Genomic DNA, 16,801 nt, shown 5'->3' on the forward strand with positions numbered 1-16,801 from the left:
TATGATTATGATTATGATTTATGTTGTTCATCTTTCTGAAAATAGAAAATGTCAAACTTATCAAAGCTTGAGTTTGATGCCTTAGACGTATCGGGAACAAACTACACATCATGGGTTATGGACGTAGAAATAAATCTTGGATCATTGGGTATTCTAGAAACTTTAAAAGAAAATAATACTTGTTCCGATCAAGATAAATTAAAATCAATTGCTTTTATTCGCAAACATATTGATACCACCTTAAAACATATGTTTCTCACTATCAAAGATCCACATGTTTTATGGGAAAGTATCAAGAGTAGATTCGATAATCAAAAGGAAATATTACTTCCAGCTGCGAGGGAAGAATGGAGAAATCTAAGGTTCCAAGATTTCAAAAAGGTAAGTGAATACAGCTCGGCCATGTTCAAGATCCGTTCAAAGCTTCAATTCTGTGGTCAAGAAATAAGTGATGCTGATATGATGGAGAAAACTTTCTCCACAATGCATTCTGCAAATATAACTGTGCAAGAAAATTTAAGATTGCAGAATTATAAAACTTTTTCCAAACTTCAAACTTATCTCTTAGTTGCAGAAGTTAATAAAGAATTACTGATGAAAAATCAAGAATCTCGTCCTACCGGTGCGCTAGCATTTCCTGAAGCTAATGCTATTAACAATAATAATAATAATAATAATAAAAGAAGAAATGCACATGAACGAGGGTGTGGAAGAGGTCGTAGCCATATTGGCCAAAACCATCATCATGGAAATTACCATAACAATAATAAAAATCATAACTATGTTCGAAATCACCCTTATGGTAATGGTCGTGGTGGTGGTCGTGGTCGTGGTGGTCGTGGTCGTGGACAAAGAAATAATAATCCACAAAATTATAAAATCCAAACACCATACAATCCCACAAATCACAATGTTGAAGAAGGCTCTTCAAAGAATGTTGAAGATTCTTGTTACCGATGTGGTAAAATTGGTCACTGGTCTAAAAACTGCCGAACAAATCAGCATTCTGTTAATCGGTATCAAGAATCCCTAAAGGGAAAAGGAAAAGAAGCAAATCTTGTGGATGACCTTGATACAAAAATCACTGAGCCAACTTGTGACTACTTTAATGAATAAATTTCTAATATCTATATATATATATAGATATCCTATTATATGTTCTCGTTAAATAAATGGTTGTAGATTTTCAATCTACACCATATCTAGTTTACTACATATTTCCTTATTATGTGCTATCGTTTGTAACATGTTTTGAATGTAATATATTGATGAATTATATACTCATTATTTGTTTCTCATATTTTTTTTGAAGTTCATGATGTATACTGCTGGAGTAAAAAATCAGTCAAATGGTGGAGATATTTGTATTGCAGACAGTGGTGCCACTCACACCATACTCAAATCTAAAAAATATTTCACAGACTTGAAAGCAACGGAAGGAACTATACATACTATATCAGGTCCTGTGGACTTAATAAAAGGAATGGGAAAGGCAAAATTCATGTTACCAAATGGTACGAATTTTCTGATAAATAATGCCTTATTTTCTCCCATGTCAAAGAGAAATTTGTTAAGTTTCTCTGACATATACCAAAATGGATATGATTATCAGTCAGTGACAACAGAAAATGAAAAATATTTAAGTATCACTGATAAGAATCGTGTAATTGAAAAACTACCAAGACTTCATTCTGGTTTACATTATACACATATAAATGTACCTGAAGTAAATGTGGTAGTTAAAGAAAAATTATGTGATCCTGTAATGATCAGTTTGTGGCATGAGAGATTAGGTCACCCAGGATCAACAATGATGAAAAGAATAATACAAAATACACATGGACATCCATTGGCGGATCAAAGGATCCCTCATGATGCACTTATCCCATGTACATCATGCTCACTTGGAAAGTTGATAATAAGACCATCACCTCTTAAGGTTGAAAAAGAATCACCAATTTTTCTTGAAAGAATTCAAGGTGATATATGTGGACCAATTCATCCACCATGTGGACCATTTAGATATTTTATAGTTCTAATAGACGCATCTAGTAGATGGTCTCATGTTTGTCTATTATCAAGTCGAAATATGGCATTTGCAAAATTTCTTGCTCAAATTATTAAATTGAGAGCACATTTCCCTGATTATACTATTAAAAGGGTGAGACTAGATAATTCCGGTGAGTTTACGTCTCAAGCATTTAATAACTTTTGCATGTCTATTGGAATTATTGTTGAACATCCCGTTGCCCATGTGCATACACAAAATGGTTTAGCTGAATCATTAATTAAACGATTGCAGCTAATAGCTAGACCATTGATAATGCGAACAAAACTCCCAGTATCTGTATGGGGCCATGCAATTTTGCATGCTGCATCATTGATTCGCATTAGACCAAGCGCAAGTCATACATATTCTCCTTTGCAACTTGCTTTTGGTCATCAGCCAAATATTTCCCACCTTAGAACATTTGGTTGTGCAGTTTATGTCCCTATCGCACCACCACAACGCACTAAAATGGGTCCTCAAAGAAGGATGGGAATATATGTTGGATATGAAACATCTTCAATAATAAGATATATTGAACCCATGACGGGTGATGTTTTTACAGCACGTTTTGCTGATTGTCACTTTAATGAAACATTATTCCCTAGATTAGGGGGAGAAATAAAAAATAAAGAAAATGATGTTTCATGGTGTGAACCTCAATTAATGTATCTTGATCCTCGCACAAAAGAATGCGAGATCGAAGTTCAAAAAATAATGCATATGCAAGAACTTGCAAATAAATTGCCTGATGCATTTACAGATACAAAAAGAGTGACTAAATCATATATACCAGCAGCAAATGCTCCAGCTCAAATTGAAATTCCAAAAACTGGCAATAATGTTATTCTTGAGTCTTTGCCACGCCAGAAACGTGGGAGACCAATTGGTTCCAAAGATAAAAATCCTCGGAAAAGAAAATCAGCTGATAATGAGGTAAAAGAAAGTGTTCAAGAAGAACTACAAATCAATACTCCTTCTGCAGAGGAGATTGATGATGTCAATACGGAATTTTCAATCAATTACGCACATTCAAAAATATTATGGAACCGAAATGAAATGAAAAATCTTGATGAGATATTTTCATATAATGTTGCATATGACATCATGAATGATGATGATGATCCAGAACCAAAATCTGTCATGGAATGTCAAAATAGACATGATTGGGATCATTGGAAAGGAGCAATACGAGCTGAATTTGAATCACTCAATAAAAGAAAAGTTTTCGGATCTATCATTCTCACACCTAAAGATGTGAAACCTGTGGGATATAGATGGGTTTTTGTGCGAAAAAGAAATGAGAAAAATGAAGTTACAAGGTATAAAGATAGACTTGTAGCTCAAGGTTTTTCTCAAAGACCGGGAATTGATTATGAGGAAACTTATTCTTCTGTTATGGATGCAATTACTTTTAGATACTTAATCAGCCTGACAGTTTCTGAAAATTTAGAAATGCATCTCATGGATGTTGTGACTGCTTATCTTTATGGATCACTTGATAGTGATATATATATGAAGATACCTGAAGGATTTAAGGTATCAGAAGCAACCAATGCAAAACCCAAAGAAATGTACTCAATCAAGTTACAAAGGTCTTTATATGGGTTAAAACAATCGGGTCGCATGTGGTATAAACGATTAAGTGATTACTTGATAAGCAAAGGGTATACCAATAATCTTATTTGCCCATGTGTTTTCATTAAGAAAACAACATCCGGATATGTGATCATAGCTGTTTATGTTGATGATCTTAATATCATAGGTACAAATAAAGAGATCCATGAAGCCATTCAACTTCTAAAGAAAGAATTTGAAATGAAAGACCTCGGAAAAACCAAGTATTGCCTTGGTTTACGAATTGAACATATGCCTAATGGTTTACTTGTACATCAAACAACATATACTGAAAAGATTTTAAAACGTTTTAATATGGACAAGGCAAAACCATTAAGTACTCCTATGGTTGTTAGATCACTTAATGTTGACACTGATCCATTTCGTCCCTGTGAAGATCATGAAGATATCCTGGGACCAGAAGTACCATATCTTAGTGCAATTGGAGCTCTTATGTATCTTACAAATTGTACAAGACCTGACATTTCTTTTGCAGTTAATTTGTTGGCAAGGTTCAGCTCAGCTCCTACCAAAAGACACTGGAATGGGATCAAACACATATTTCGATACCTTCGAGGAACTACTGATTTAGGATTATTTTATTCTAACGAATCAAAACAAGATTTGGTTGGTTATGCAGATGCAGGTTATTTATCTGATCCACATAAAGCTAAATCTCAAAATGGATATGTATTCCTAAATGGAGGTACCGCAATATCATGGCGTTCTCAAAAACAAACACTTGTTGCAACATCATCAAATCATGCCGAAGTAATTGCATTACATGAAGCCAGTCGGGAATGTTTTTGGTTGAGATCAATGACACAACTCATTACTGATTCTTGTGGACTAGAACGCAATAAAAGTTCAACAACTATCTATGAAGATAATGTAGCTTGCATAACACAGATGAAAGAAGGGTATATCAAAAGTGACCGAACAAAACACATACCCCCTAGATTCTTCTCATACACTCAAAATCTCATTAAGTACAACCAGATTGAAATGAGATATGTTCAGTCCAGCAAAAACTCTGCTGACCTTTTCACCAAAGCACTTCCAACTGCTATTTTCAGAACACACGTTCATAATATTGGCATGAGGCATGTTCAGAAGATGTAACAACTCAGGCGTTGCCTACTTGAGGGGGAGTCAACTCTATGCTGCACTCTTTTTCCCTTAGCTAAAGTTTTATCCCAAATGGTTTTCTTTAGCAAGGTTTTTAACGAGGCAGTACTAGTTATTCACTAATAAAATTATCATCCAAGGGGGAGTGTTATAAAAGTAATAATTGGATGATAATTTTATTATTATTATAGATATTGCATAGTATATTTTTTTGAGTATAAATAGGTGTGTTGAGTTAGAGTTTATTGTATGTATTTTTTGGTTAACAAAAACACTCTCTCTCTAGATTTCAAATGTCACCAAACTCTCATTGTACATTTTTCTATAAATAAAAAACCAATTACTCATACCTTTTGTTCAACCTTTGTTTTCTTCGTTTTACAGTATCTCTATCTCTATATACCTTCTACAGTCAAGAACCACTAAAGGTAGTTATAAGCCTACTGAATTATAACAATACTTAAAATTTTCAATTTTATGTTACTAGTACTTTCTAAACTATTTGGACGTTACAATTACTGACATAAATTAAAGCAATTTAATTTATAGCTTTTGATAAAATAGGGCATTTAGACATGTTTGTATCAATTTTAAGTATGTTCTTATGACTATCAAATTATTATGATTAGTTGTCGGCTCAACGAAAGACTACTAATTGAAATTGTTTGTTAAATAAAATGTCATATTAAGTTACGTTTGGTGTCTAAGGATTGTGGAATAGCCCAACGGTGACCCATAATTTTGAGACATTGGACGGTATTTAGCAAATTATTTATAATTAGTTTACTTATATTTCTGCCCAACGGTGATGTATTTGTAAACTAATTTTTGCATTATTTAATTAAGAAGTTATTATTGTATTGTTGATGGAACCAACGAGAAGTAAATAATTTCACCGAACTTCTTTGATAAATTTAATTTCGTGTTGTGATTAAATTTATATATACCAACTTTTGCCCTATAGTGGTGTTATTATTATTATTATTATTATTATTGTTATTATTATTGTTATTATTATTATTATTATTATGTCATTAATATAGTCTATTTTTATAAATTTTTTATTGATGTACCATGGAAATGATTATAGTCCTTAATGAGCATAATAATGAGTATGAGCATTACATTTCAGCTTTAACACCCACTGCTATTGCAAACTGTATTCCTCACATAGAACACTTGAACGGAACCAATTTTGAATCGTGGAAAGATCAATTTAAGATTTCTCTCGGCATAATTGATTTGAACTATGCTTTAAGATTTGATCAACCAGTACCTTTAACCGACGAAAGTACGGTTGAACAAAAGAGGACTTATGATATATGGGAAAGATCAAATCGCATGTCCCTAATGATAATGAAGAATTCTATAACGCCTGCTATTCGAGGAGCCATTCCTAACTCCGAGAATACTAAAGAATTCTTAGCATCAGTCGAGGAACAATTTAAGGGCTCATCCAAATCTCATGCTAGTACCCTTATCCTTAAGATGCTTACCACGAAGTATGATGGTGTTAGTGGGGTACGTGAGCACATCATGATGATGAATGACATGGCCTCAAAACTAAAGGGCATGAACATGGAAATATCTGAGGGTTTTCTCGTTCACTTCATTATGACATTCTCTCCCTTCTCAGTTTCGTCCTTTTAAGATCAATTATAACACCCAAAGAGAGAAATGGAAAATGAGCGAGTTGATTGCCATGTGTGTCCAAGAAGAGGAAAGGTTGAAAATTGAAAAACCCGATGTTGCTCACCTCACCACCGCTAAGACTACTCGTAAGAAAGTTTTCAAAAATAACAAAGGATCAAAATGGGAGAAAGGAAGTTTAGAAAAAGAAAGTTCTTTAAAGGCAAGTTCAAGTAAGGGCAAGGAAACTGGTCCAAAATGTAAGTTTTGTAAGAAACATGGACACATTCAAAGAGAATGCCCAAAGTTTCGAGAATGGTTAGACAAGAAAGGTCCGTATATATCCTATATTACTTATCATGAATGTTTTTAAATTAATGTTCCCTCTAATACTTAGTGGGTTGATAGTGGTGCTATGGTTCATGTTACTAACTCATTGAAGGGATTCCTTTCAAAGAAGCAACTACAAAAGGGGGAAAGAATCATTAAGGTCGGTAACAGAGATGAGTTACATGTTGAAGCTATTGGGACTCTCTTATTAGTTTTAGAGGGTGGTTTCAATTTGTACTTGAATAATACACTTTATGTTCCATTAATGACTCGAAACCTTATTTCTGTTTCTAAACTTGATCGTTTTGGTTATGATTTTATGTTTGGACATAATTGTTTGAAAGTGTATTTTGATTCTCGTGTTGTTGGTACTGGTTCATTAGAAAATGACCTCTATAAGCTTCATTTAGATAACAACTTTGCGGAATCCCTGTGTAATCACTAATGGGAAAAGGAAAAAACTAGAAAATGAAAATTTCTCAAGATTGTGGCATAAATGTTTAGGTCACCTATCAAAAGACAGAATGCAACGTCTAACTAAAGAAGGAATTCTTTCTACTCTAGATTTTTCCGATTATAGCCAATGTATTGAATGTGTTAAGGGAAAATTTGTGAAAACAAATAAGAAAGGGTCCAGAAGAAGTAAAGAACTTCTTGAAATTATTCATACTGACATTTGTAGACCTTTCATCACTAATGTAGGAGGACATAAGTATTTTATCACTTTCATTGATGACTATTCTCATTATGCATATGTTTACTTGATTAAAGAAAAATCTGAATCTCTTGATGTTTTCAAAATCTATAAAGCTGAAGTTGTAAATCAACTTAAATGCAAGATTAAGATTGTGAGATCGGGTAGGGGTGGAGAGTATTATGGTAAACACTCTGATGTTGGAAAAAGCCCCGGTCCATTTGCCTTATTTTGTCGTAAACATGGAATTATAAATCAATTTACTATACCGGGGACACCGTAACAAAATGGTGTTGCCGAACGGCGTAACCGAACCCTTATGGATATGGTTCGGAGTATGATTTGTAATTCAAGTCTCCCAAAGTACTTATGGAGTGAGGCATTAAAAACAACCACTCATATCCTAAATAGAGTGCCTTCTAAGTCTGTCCCTAAAACGCCATTTGAACTTTGGACAGGAAGGTTACCTAACTTGAACTATCTTAGGGTATGGGGTTTTCCAGCCGTGGTTAAAGTTTTCAATCCTCAAATAAAGAAACTCGACTCCAAAACCACTAGTTGTTATTTTATCGGATATCCTGAACGTAGTAAGGGTTATCGGTTCTATTGCCCTAATCATACTACAAGAATTGTCGAATCAAGAAATGTTGAGTTCGTTGAGAATGGTGAAAATAGTGGGAGTGGGGGGAAGAAATATTGAACTTGAAGAGAGTGTAAACAATCATAATTCTGATATTCAATTACCACTGAACATGGTAACTACACCCTCATTAGCGCAAAATGAGGATGGTGTCCCTATTGTTAATGAATCACAACATAATGAGTTATCACATGATACTCCCATCATCAATGAACAAACACATGATGAAGAAGCAAATGATGAACCCGGTACTCAGCAACCATTACGAAGGTCTATGAGAGCTAGAAGATCTGTCAACTATGATGACTTTGTAGTCTACCTAAATGAGGTTGACTATGACTTAAGTAAAGTTGAAGATCCTACTTCCTAAAAGAATCCATTACGAGCAATCAATCAACTCAATGGGTCGATGCTATGCATGACGAGTTGAAGTCAATGGAAATAAATGATGTCTGGGAACTTACAGAATTACCTAATGGTGCAAAACCTGTTGGGTGTAAGTGGGTCTATAAGACAAAATTAGACTCGAAAGGAAACATTGAACGATATAAAGCACGACTGGTTGCTAAAGGCTACACTCAAAAGGAATGAATAGATTATAATAAAACTTTTTCTCCTGTTTCGAGAAAAGAATCATTAAGGATCGTTATGGCTTTAGTAGTTCATTATGACTTGGAATTGCATCAAATGGATGTTAAAACTGCATTCCTAAATGGTAACTCGCATGAAGATGTCTATATGACACAACCCGAAGGTTTTAAGGTTAAAGGCAAGGAACACATGGTTTGTAAGTTGAAAAAAAATCCATATATGGGTTAAATCAAGCTTCTTGACAATGGTATCTGAAATTTCGTGAAGTTATTGATAAGTTTAAGTTCAAGAAAAACGCAGCGGATCAATGTATATACCTTAAGATCAGTGGGAGCAAATTTGCTATCCTAGTATTATACGTTGATGATATTCTTTTGGCATGTAATGATAAAGGTATGTTGTATGAGACCAAAAGATTCCTTTCAAGTAATTTTGACATGAAGGATCTCAAGGAAGCCTCTTATGTAATTGGCATCGAAATACACCGAGATAGGTTTCGTGGCATTTTGGGTTTGTCACAAAAGGCTTATATTGAAAAAGTCCTTAAGAAATACAACATGCATAAATGCTCACCGGCAGTTGCCCCTGTTATTAAGGGTGACCGATTTGGCTCATTTCAATGTCCTAAAAATGAGTTGGAACGCGAAGAGATGAGACTCATACCTTATGCTTCGGTTGTTGGAAGTCTTGTGTACGCTCAAGTTTGTTCGTGTCCCGATATCGCATATATAACTAGCATGCTTGGACGTTATCAATCTAATCCAGGAATGGATTATTGGAAAGCAGCCAAAAAGGTCTTGCGATATCTTCAAGGAACTAAGGATCTAATGTTGACTTATCGAAGAACGGATAACCTTGAAGTCATGGGTTACTCGGACTCCGATTTCGCCAAATGTAAGGATGATAAGAAATCCACTTCAGGGTACATTTTTATGCTTGCAGGGGGTCCTATTTCATGGAAGAGTCACAAACAAGAATTAACCACCACTTCTACCATGATGGCTGAGTATGTTGCATGCTATCACGCTACTAGTCATGCTATTTTGCTCAAGAACTTAATTTCTGGACTTAAGGTGGTTGACTCCATATCACGACCCATTAGACTATACTGTGACAATAGTGCTGATGTTAGTTTCTCAAATAGCACTAGTTCTAGTGGAGCTGGTTTGTATCTCGACACTAAGTACTTGTACGTGCGAGAAAGAGTTGAAGAAAAGAGCATTGCCATTGAGTACGTACGCACTAATGACATGCTGGCTGATCCTCTTGCAAAAGGTTTACCTCCCAAGCTCTTTCTAGAGCATGTTGCCGGCATGGGATTATGTAATAACCTTGTTTAAGGATTAGGTTCTTTTCTATTACGTTTTATCCACATCATGTTGAAGTTTGTTATTCTCTATATTGTGCACATTATGAGATATTATTAACAAACAATAATTAATGGATCATTATTATGAATGGTTTATGTTGGTTACCACTTATGTTTTAATTATCATTCGAATTCATTATGGATTATGAAAATTAAAAATTATGTGAATGACTAACTGTATAATTGATAGGGGTCCTGTATCGAAAATGATACAAGTGACTATATTGGTTTGCGTTAGAAATTCTACCTAATGACGCTTATTGTTAAATCAATTAATTGGCCAAAATTTTTACGAACCATTAATAGGTATACGACCAAGTGGAAGAATGTTAGATTTATATAAATCCACATAATGTATGTTGTCCTAACCTATTAATATTACATAAGACTCTTGACATGGGTCTATCAAAGTAACCATATTGAATTGTACTTATTAATCTTGATGAGAGACTATTGAGTTCATTCTCCTTAATGCTTGGAGTTGATCCCTAACCTTGACCTCTCCTATAAATAGGGGCTCATATGTTACCCCATGATCATCACTTACAACATATAATCATTACTCAAAATTCCATCACTTAAGGAGAGGTATCAAGTAGAAGATCAACATCTTTACCTTGTGATTATGGCTACTTCATCTTTCCACTCAAGTAAGCCTTTCATATTTATGCTTTAATGTTTATGTTAATGAGTTGCATGATAATTATGTTATATTTAACAGGGTTGTCCCATTTCAAGTATCGACTTGATATTTCAATCAATGAAAAGAGGTTATTCCGGAGAGAGAAGATTTCTAATTGGTGGAGAATGAAGTTAGTGAAATTTTCTAAAACTTTGTGCAAAAAGTAACTGGATACTTGTAGTCGGACGGAGGGAGTATTATTATTATTATTATTATTATTATTATTATTATTATTATTATTATTATTATTATTATTATATATGTTTTCTTTACGGGATTAATTACGTTACATATGTATGCGAAATATATGTCTCAATAAAATGTTGTAATGTAAATTTTATGATAAGAAAAATAATAATTGTGATCAAAATTGAAAGTAAGTTGTGGGAGAATAAATATAGTTCATTTATTCTGACTAAGTTAGGTATATCAATATGTTTTTAAAAACAATGACAAGTTTCTTAGTCGGAATATGTGGTTCCACGGGTCATTAAACTAAATGACTTTAGCATTTACGTTCACTTAATACATCAAACACATCGTTAAACTGTTTTATTTAGACAAACTCGTGATTCTACGGGTCATTTCACTAGTACTGAATTATTTTAATAAATGAGGTTTTAATACGTTACAAACGTAAGTTTACGAATAATTGGACAATAATGATTAACCAATCATATCTATGCCCGATCATATACTTCGTAAATGTTATGTTTCTCATTCATCATTCTATCATCGTCACAAGAAGTTATATCATTTTGTAAATGTTATGCAACTATGTAAGCCTTGTATTTTTCATTGTTAATTTATTGTATCCGTTAAAAATAGTTAGAACAAGAGGATAAAATACGGAAGTATGTTGGCTTGTTTGGACTTGCACTCACATTAAAAAATACGCCTCATCGCGTTTCGAATATGAACAAGTACTGAACACACGCCAACAATTAAAAAAAATAGTATATTCTTACAATTAAATGACAATAGTTTCTTGTTACTATCACATAAATTAATTAATAATCCTACAACACCCTGTAATAATCTCCTTAAATGAGTGATTTCAAATAGAAACTTGTACCATTTTCATGTTAAAAGACTAGAAATCTAATCCGCTGGGCACACAACAAAACTTTGCATACTAAATCCTACATTACTTGTTATTTGTTAAATCCTGGAATGAAAGCAAAAAATTTATCAGATACTAGCAGCATTTCTAGAATCATAATAAAATATTCCAATCAATAAAAACTACAAAAACATTTTAACAGATGATATAAACTAACTGTTAGCGAAATTTTCTAACACTAGGCAACTTGTAAATGCTCAACACAGAGTGCTAAATTTGTTAGCCAACTCTGCACGAACGACAGTGTAATGCTTCTAGACTCTTAAATAGGGGTGGCCAAATCTGCAGATTGGATGCACCAAAAGAGTTTGGAACAGTACATTTTTAGTATGGGTCGTGCCTGATTGGATTGATCTGCCAATCAGCAACTACTTTTTTGTCCATTTAAATGATATTAAAAACGAAAATAATTTAGTAAATAGAACAATAATTTATAGCTCCAAATAAAATGATTTTGGGCAACACTAAACATGTTTGACCCATTTAAGCACTTCCCTTTTAGCTATTTTTTCATATAGCTCATTTCAACCATGTGACATAAAACACAACTAAATCGGTTAGTGTAGGATCGTTTCAGGTCCACCAACATGTACAACATATAAGCTCATGAATTCCACATTACTTTAAAACCAATTGGTGATAGAGTGAGGTTCCCATTAGCTTATATATGTACATTTCTTTCTATCAGTTTCCGATGTGGGACTAATTTGCATTTCCTTAACCGATTATCTCCAACAATCACCCCCGTAATCGGTTAATCCATGCTGCTTGACGAGCATCGGTGATCATCTTTGCTCTTACTACTTGCTATTTCTTTCTGCATGCTACTTGCTACATGCTATCGATCACCGAATTTCATCATCTTGCATCCCGTGTACTTTCTTCCTGCACCGGCTTTGATACCACGTATAGGATCGTTTCAGGTCCACCAACATGTGCAACATATAAACTCATGAGTTCCACATTACTCTAAAACCAATTGGTTAGAGTGAGATTATCATTATCTTATATATGTACATTTCTTTCTATCAGTTTCCGATGTGGGACTAATTTGCATTTCCTTAACCGATTATCTCTAACATCTAGTTTATAAGAACACGCAATTAAATTAGCACCTTTTTAACCAATATAAGTAAAGCAGTGCATTTCATATCATTTGTTTAAAATGTGGGCTTTCAAATTACCATCACCGCCTTCGTACAACTGTACCATGTTCACTGAGAGCTGCACCAACTGCCTGCTGTGACGGGCTGCCGGCTTGACCACCCATCTGCTCCTCAGGCATGTTCATGGCTGGGTGACAGCATTCATACCAAGACCAAGAGGTATAAAATACAACCACCGAAATTACAAATACCGTAAAGATAATGTTCATCAAAAACTGAAGATGGTCACACATGAATAAGAAAATGGTAAATTAATATAGTTAATAACAAAACTTCTCACATATTTAGCCCAAAAGGACCTCTCCACCAATGGCTTCACGTCTTCATTATCTCCTATCTCAATGCCACCAATATCTTCAGAAAATGTTAGGAGTCCATTAATAATAAAATTACTCACATATTTAGCCCAAAAGGACCTCTCCATCAATGGCTTCACGTCTTCATTATCTCCTATCTCAATGTCACCAATATCTTCAGAAAATGTTAGTCCTATATTAATTTGTAAAAGCATAAAGTTTAAAAATAGAAATAGATAGAAGTAAAGAAACTAATAAGAAACAAAAGTAACTATATATATACTAGCCTTTCAAAAAAAAACTATATATATACTAAGTCCACATCTCTATAACGTTTTTTTATATTCCAAGTCCATAGTTGCTTCACATTACATCTAAAGATATAATGGTAAAGCACTAAGGCTTATATAATACTCTGTATCCAATTATCACATGTCCTTCTCGAGCAGCTAACACATTTGGTAATAAAAAAAAAGCGAGTTTTGGCAAACGATTAATTACATTCACGGTTCATGAGATGAGCAAAATGAAGAGCATATGAAATTTCACCTAGGCGCCTGCTCGCTGTACTTTAGAACTGTGTGAGAGTTGAAGGACCACTTTGTTGAGTACCGAAGAAACGAAGAAAAAAAAGAAGGTTGCTGATAACAGTCGCATCTCGACCGCGATATATGAATCTTGACAGCAAAATTGAGGCAGAAGTCGAGCTGAAATTTTTTGCTTTCAATCCCGACCGCGAATTCTTGTCTTGCAGGAAAAGTTGAACGATTTGATTTCTTTTATCGTTTTGCACTATAAATACAACCCTATGTACCCTGTAATTGCGTGCACAAAAATAATGGAAGAAAATATCTGGTTTGCGCCTGTGGACTAAACCTTTCTCCGTGTTTTGGAGTTGGGATATAACCATGTTAAATATCTGTGTCATTTATGCTTTAACTTATCGTTTAGCTTATTCGTTTGTTGTCAGTGGGTTATGTGATTGCTGCAAATCACTTGTTTTTGTTAGGGTCCACTACCGAATTCCTAACAAGTGGTATCAGAGCTTAAGGTTTGAAGACCGGGCACAATGGCGAATTGAAAGCAGGTATATGATTGGTTGATAATTCGGTTATCATCTAAAGAAGAAACGACGGATAGGATTTTGTTTGCAACATGTATCGTGATAAAGGGATTTTATTAGGTTGCTCGTGATGAACTCAGCGAGTACGGTCTATATACTCAAGATTTGATTAGTTAGGATTGGTCTGATTCTAATTTAGTGATTACGTAACCCGGCCAAGTTGCGTTATGACGATGGTTTTTTTTTGCGATGGAAGCAAACTCGGTGATCGGATCGATTGACATTGTTGCAGATAATATTTTTGGAAGATCTGGGTGTCAGATATGAGTTCTCGTTCTTTGCGAGCCCGTGCAAATCAAATTTAGATGTTCATGCGCAACTGTAGGATAAAATTCATCGCAGGTTCGTTAACCATTGGATCAAATTGAATTTTGGGCTGTAGGTAGTAGACACATGGGTCTACATGTGGTAGAAATTTGAGGATGATCAGAGAGCTGGATCTTCAGATATCGATTTTTGTTTTTGGGCAGTTATCAGGATGTACTTTTCGGGCTATGATGACGCGAGTGCGAGCTGATTTCGTCTTGGAACTTCGGGAGATACGAACTGAATATTTTGGGATGATGGTTTGTTATTGTGATGGCCTCGTCAAAACGCTTAACGGCTCCGTCACTTGGTCCCACAGCTTGATCGAACTTAAATGAATTTAATAAACAACATTGCATTCTTTTATTCAAAAAGTTTCCTAAAAAGGAAATATACCAAAAATATGTAGTTTAAGTAACCCAACATATTAAATACCAAAGTTGACATAAAACATTGTCAACAGAACCCACAAGTTTAAATTATTTCAAAATAGAATGCAAGTTTAAAGTTTCATAATTGTTTAATAAAATATGCCCAAATGCATGCAGACTCTTCTAACACAGCGAAAGCATCAAACAAACTCAAATACCTGTGAAAACATGCGAGTAAACTGTCAACAAAAATGTTGAGTGAATTATAGGTTTAAATAATTGAATAAACTTTAGACCACAAGATTTAAAATGTTAGAAAACATAAAATATTATTCCATTATCAATGAGCCACCTGGTAACCACTTAACCCTTTATTTACCCTTGCCAAACACAATAATAATATACACTGAACAAGTGTATCTACAACAAAATACGAAGTACTACACATTCCGATTATAAATTGCTAGCGCGACTAGCTCGAAATGGGGTTGTCAAACCCGATAGATCTATCCGTAGGATTCGCGTTCACTAGTAGAAACCAGTGATTACAGTTACCAGACTAGGGAATATTTTTGTTCAACTCATAATGAATAATTTAAATTTAATTGTCACTTGTGTCTAAACGTAAAATAAAATGCATGTAATCACATCCCAAAAATATACTTTGAAAAGTATGTAAAAACGGGACTATAACTCACCTTAAAGCAAATGAAGTAACCACACAAAAAACGAACAGCAAACGAAGTAAAGTGATCAGGAATGATCACAACGTCGACCTATAAATACAGCAGGTCGATATAAATAACTATCTTAGATCAAGTCTTAGTATGATAGCTATTGTACATGTTATAAGTAGACATAGAACAACACTCAACATGCATCGGTTTAATCGAAACAGTGTACGAACACACTCTTTCTATTTTTAGAAAGTTTCGATTTTTAGCTGGTTTCCTTTTTTGGAAAGTTTCTATTTTAGGAAAGTTTCTATTTTAGGAAAGTTTCTATTTTAGGAAAGTTTCTATATTTAGAAAGTTTCTATATTTAGAAAGTTGCTATTTTTGGAAATTTTATAAGTTAGGAAAGTTTCCTTAATTAGAAAGTCAACAAAAGTCAACTGTAAGTCAAAGTCAACCGAAAGTCAACTCAAAAGTCAACCTTGGTCAAACATAGTCAACGTTAATTTTAAAAGTATAAGTTATATTAATAATATAGGTTATAATATTAATTAAAGTCATATATGTATAATTATGTCATAACATAAGTTTAATTAAATTAAATTGAATTATTAAAGTTAACATAAGTTTAAATGATATAATTAATATAACATAAGTATTTAATTAATTAATTAAATATTAGTCATAATATAGGTATTATTAATTAATAATAGATTTTAAATCATATCATAAGTATTCTTAATTAATAATGAATTATTAATCATATCATAAGTTTCTAATTATAATTTTTAAATCATAAGTATTTAATAATTAAATTATAATTAAATAATAACTAAGCCTAATAATAATTAAATAATTAATTAATCCTTATTATAAGTCTTATTATAATAATTTCATAATATAAGTTTAATACTTACCATAAGTATTTTTCATTAATATTAAAATTATTATTAATCATAAGTTTAATTAGATGTTTAATTAAATCATAAGTAATTAATAAATGATATAATAAATA

This window comes from Rutidosis leptorrhynchoides, chromosome 2, assembly GCF_046630445.1.
Source record: "Rutidosis leptorrhynchoides isolate AG116_Rl617_1_P2 chromosome 2, CSIRO_AGI_Rlap_v1, whole genome shotgun sequence".
NCBI lineage: Eukaryota > Viridiplantae > Streptophyta > Magnoliopsida > Asterales > Asteraceae > Rutidosis > Rutidosis leptorrhynchoides.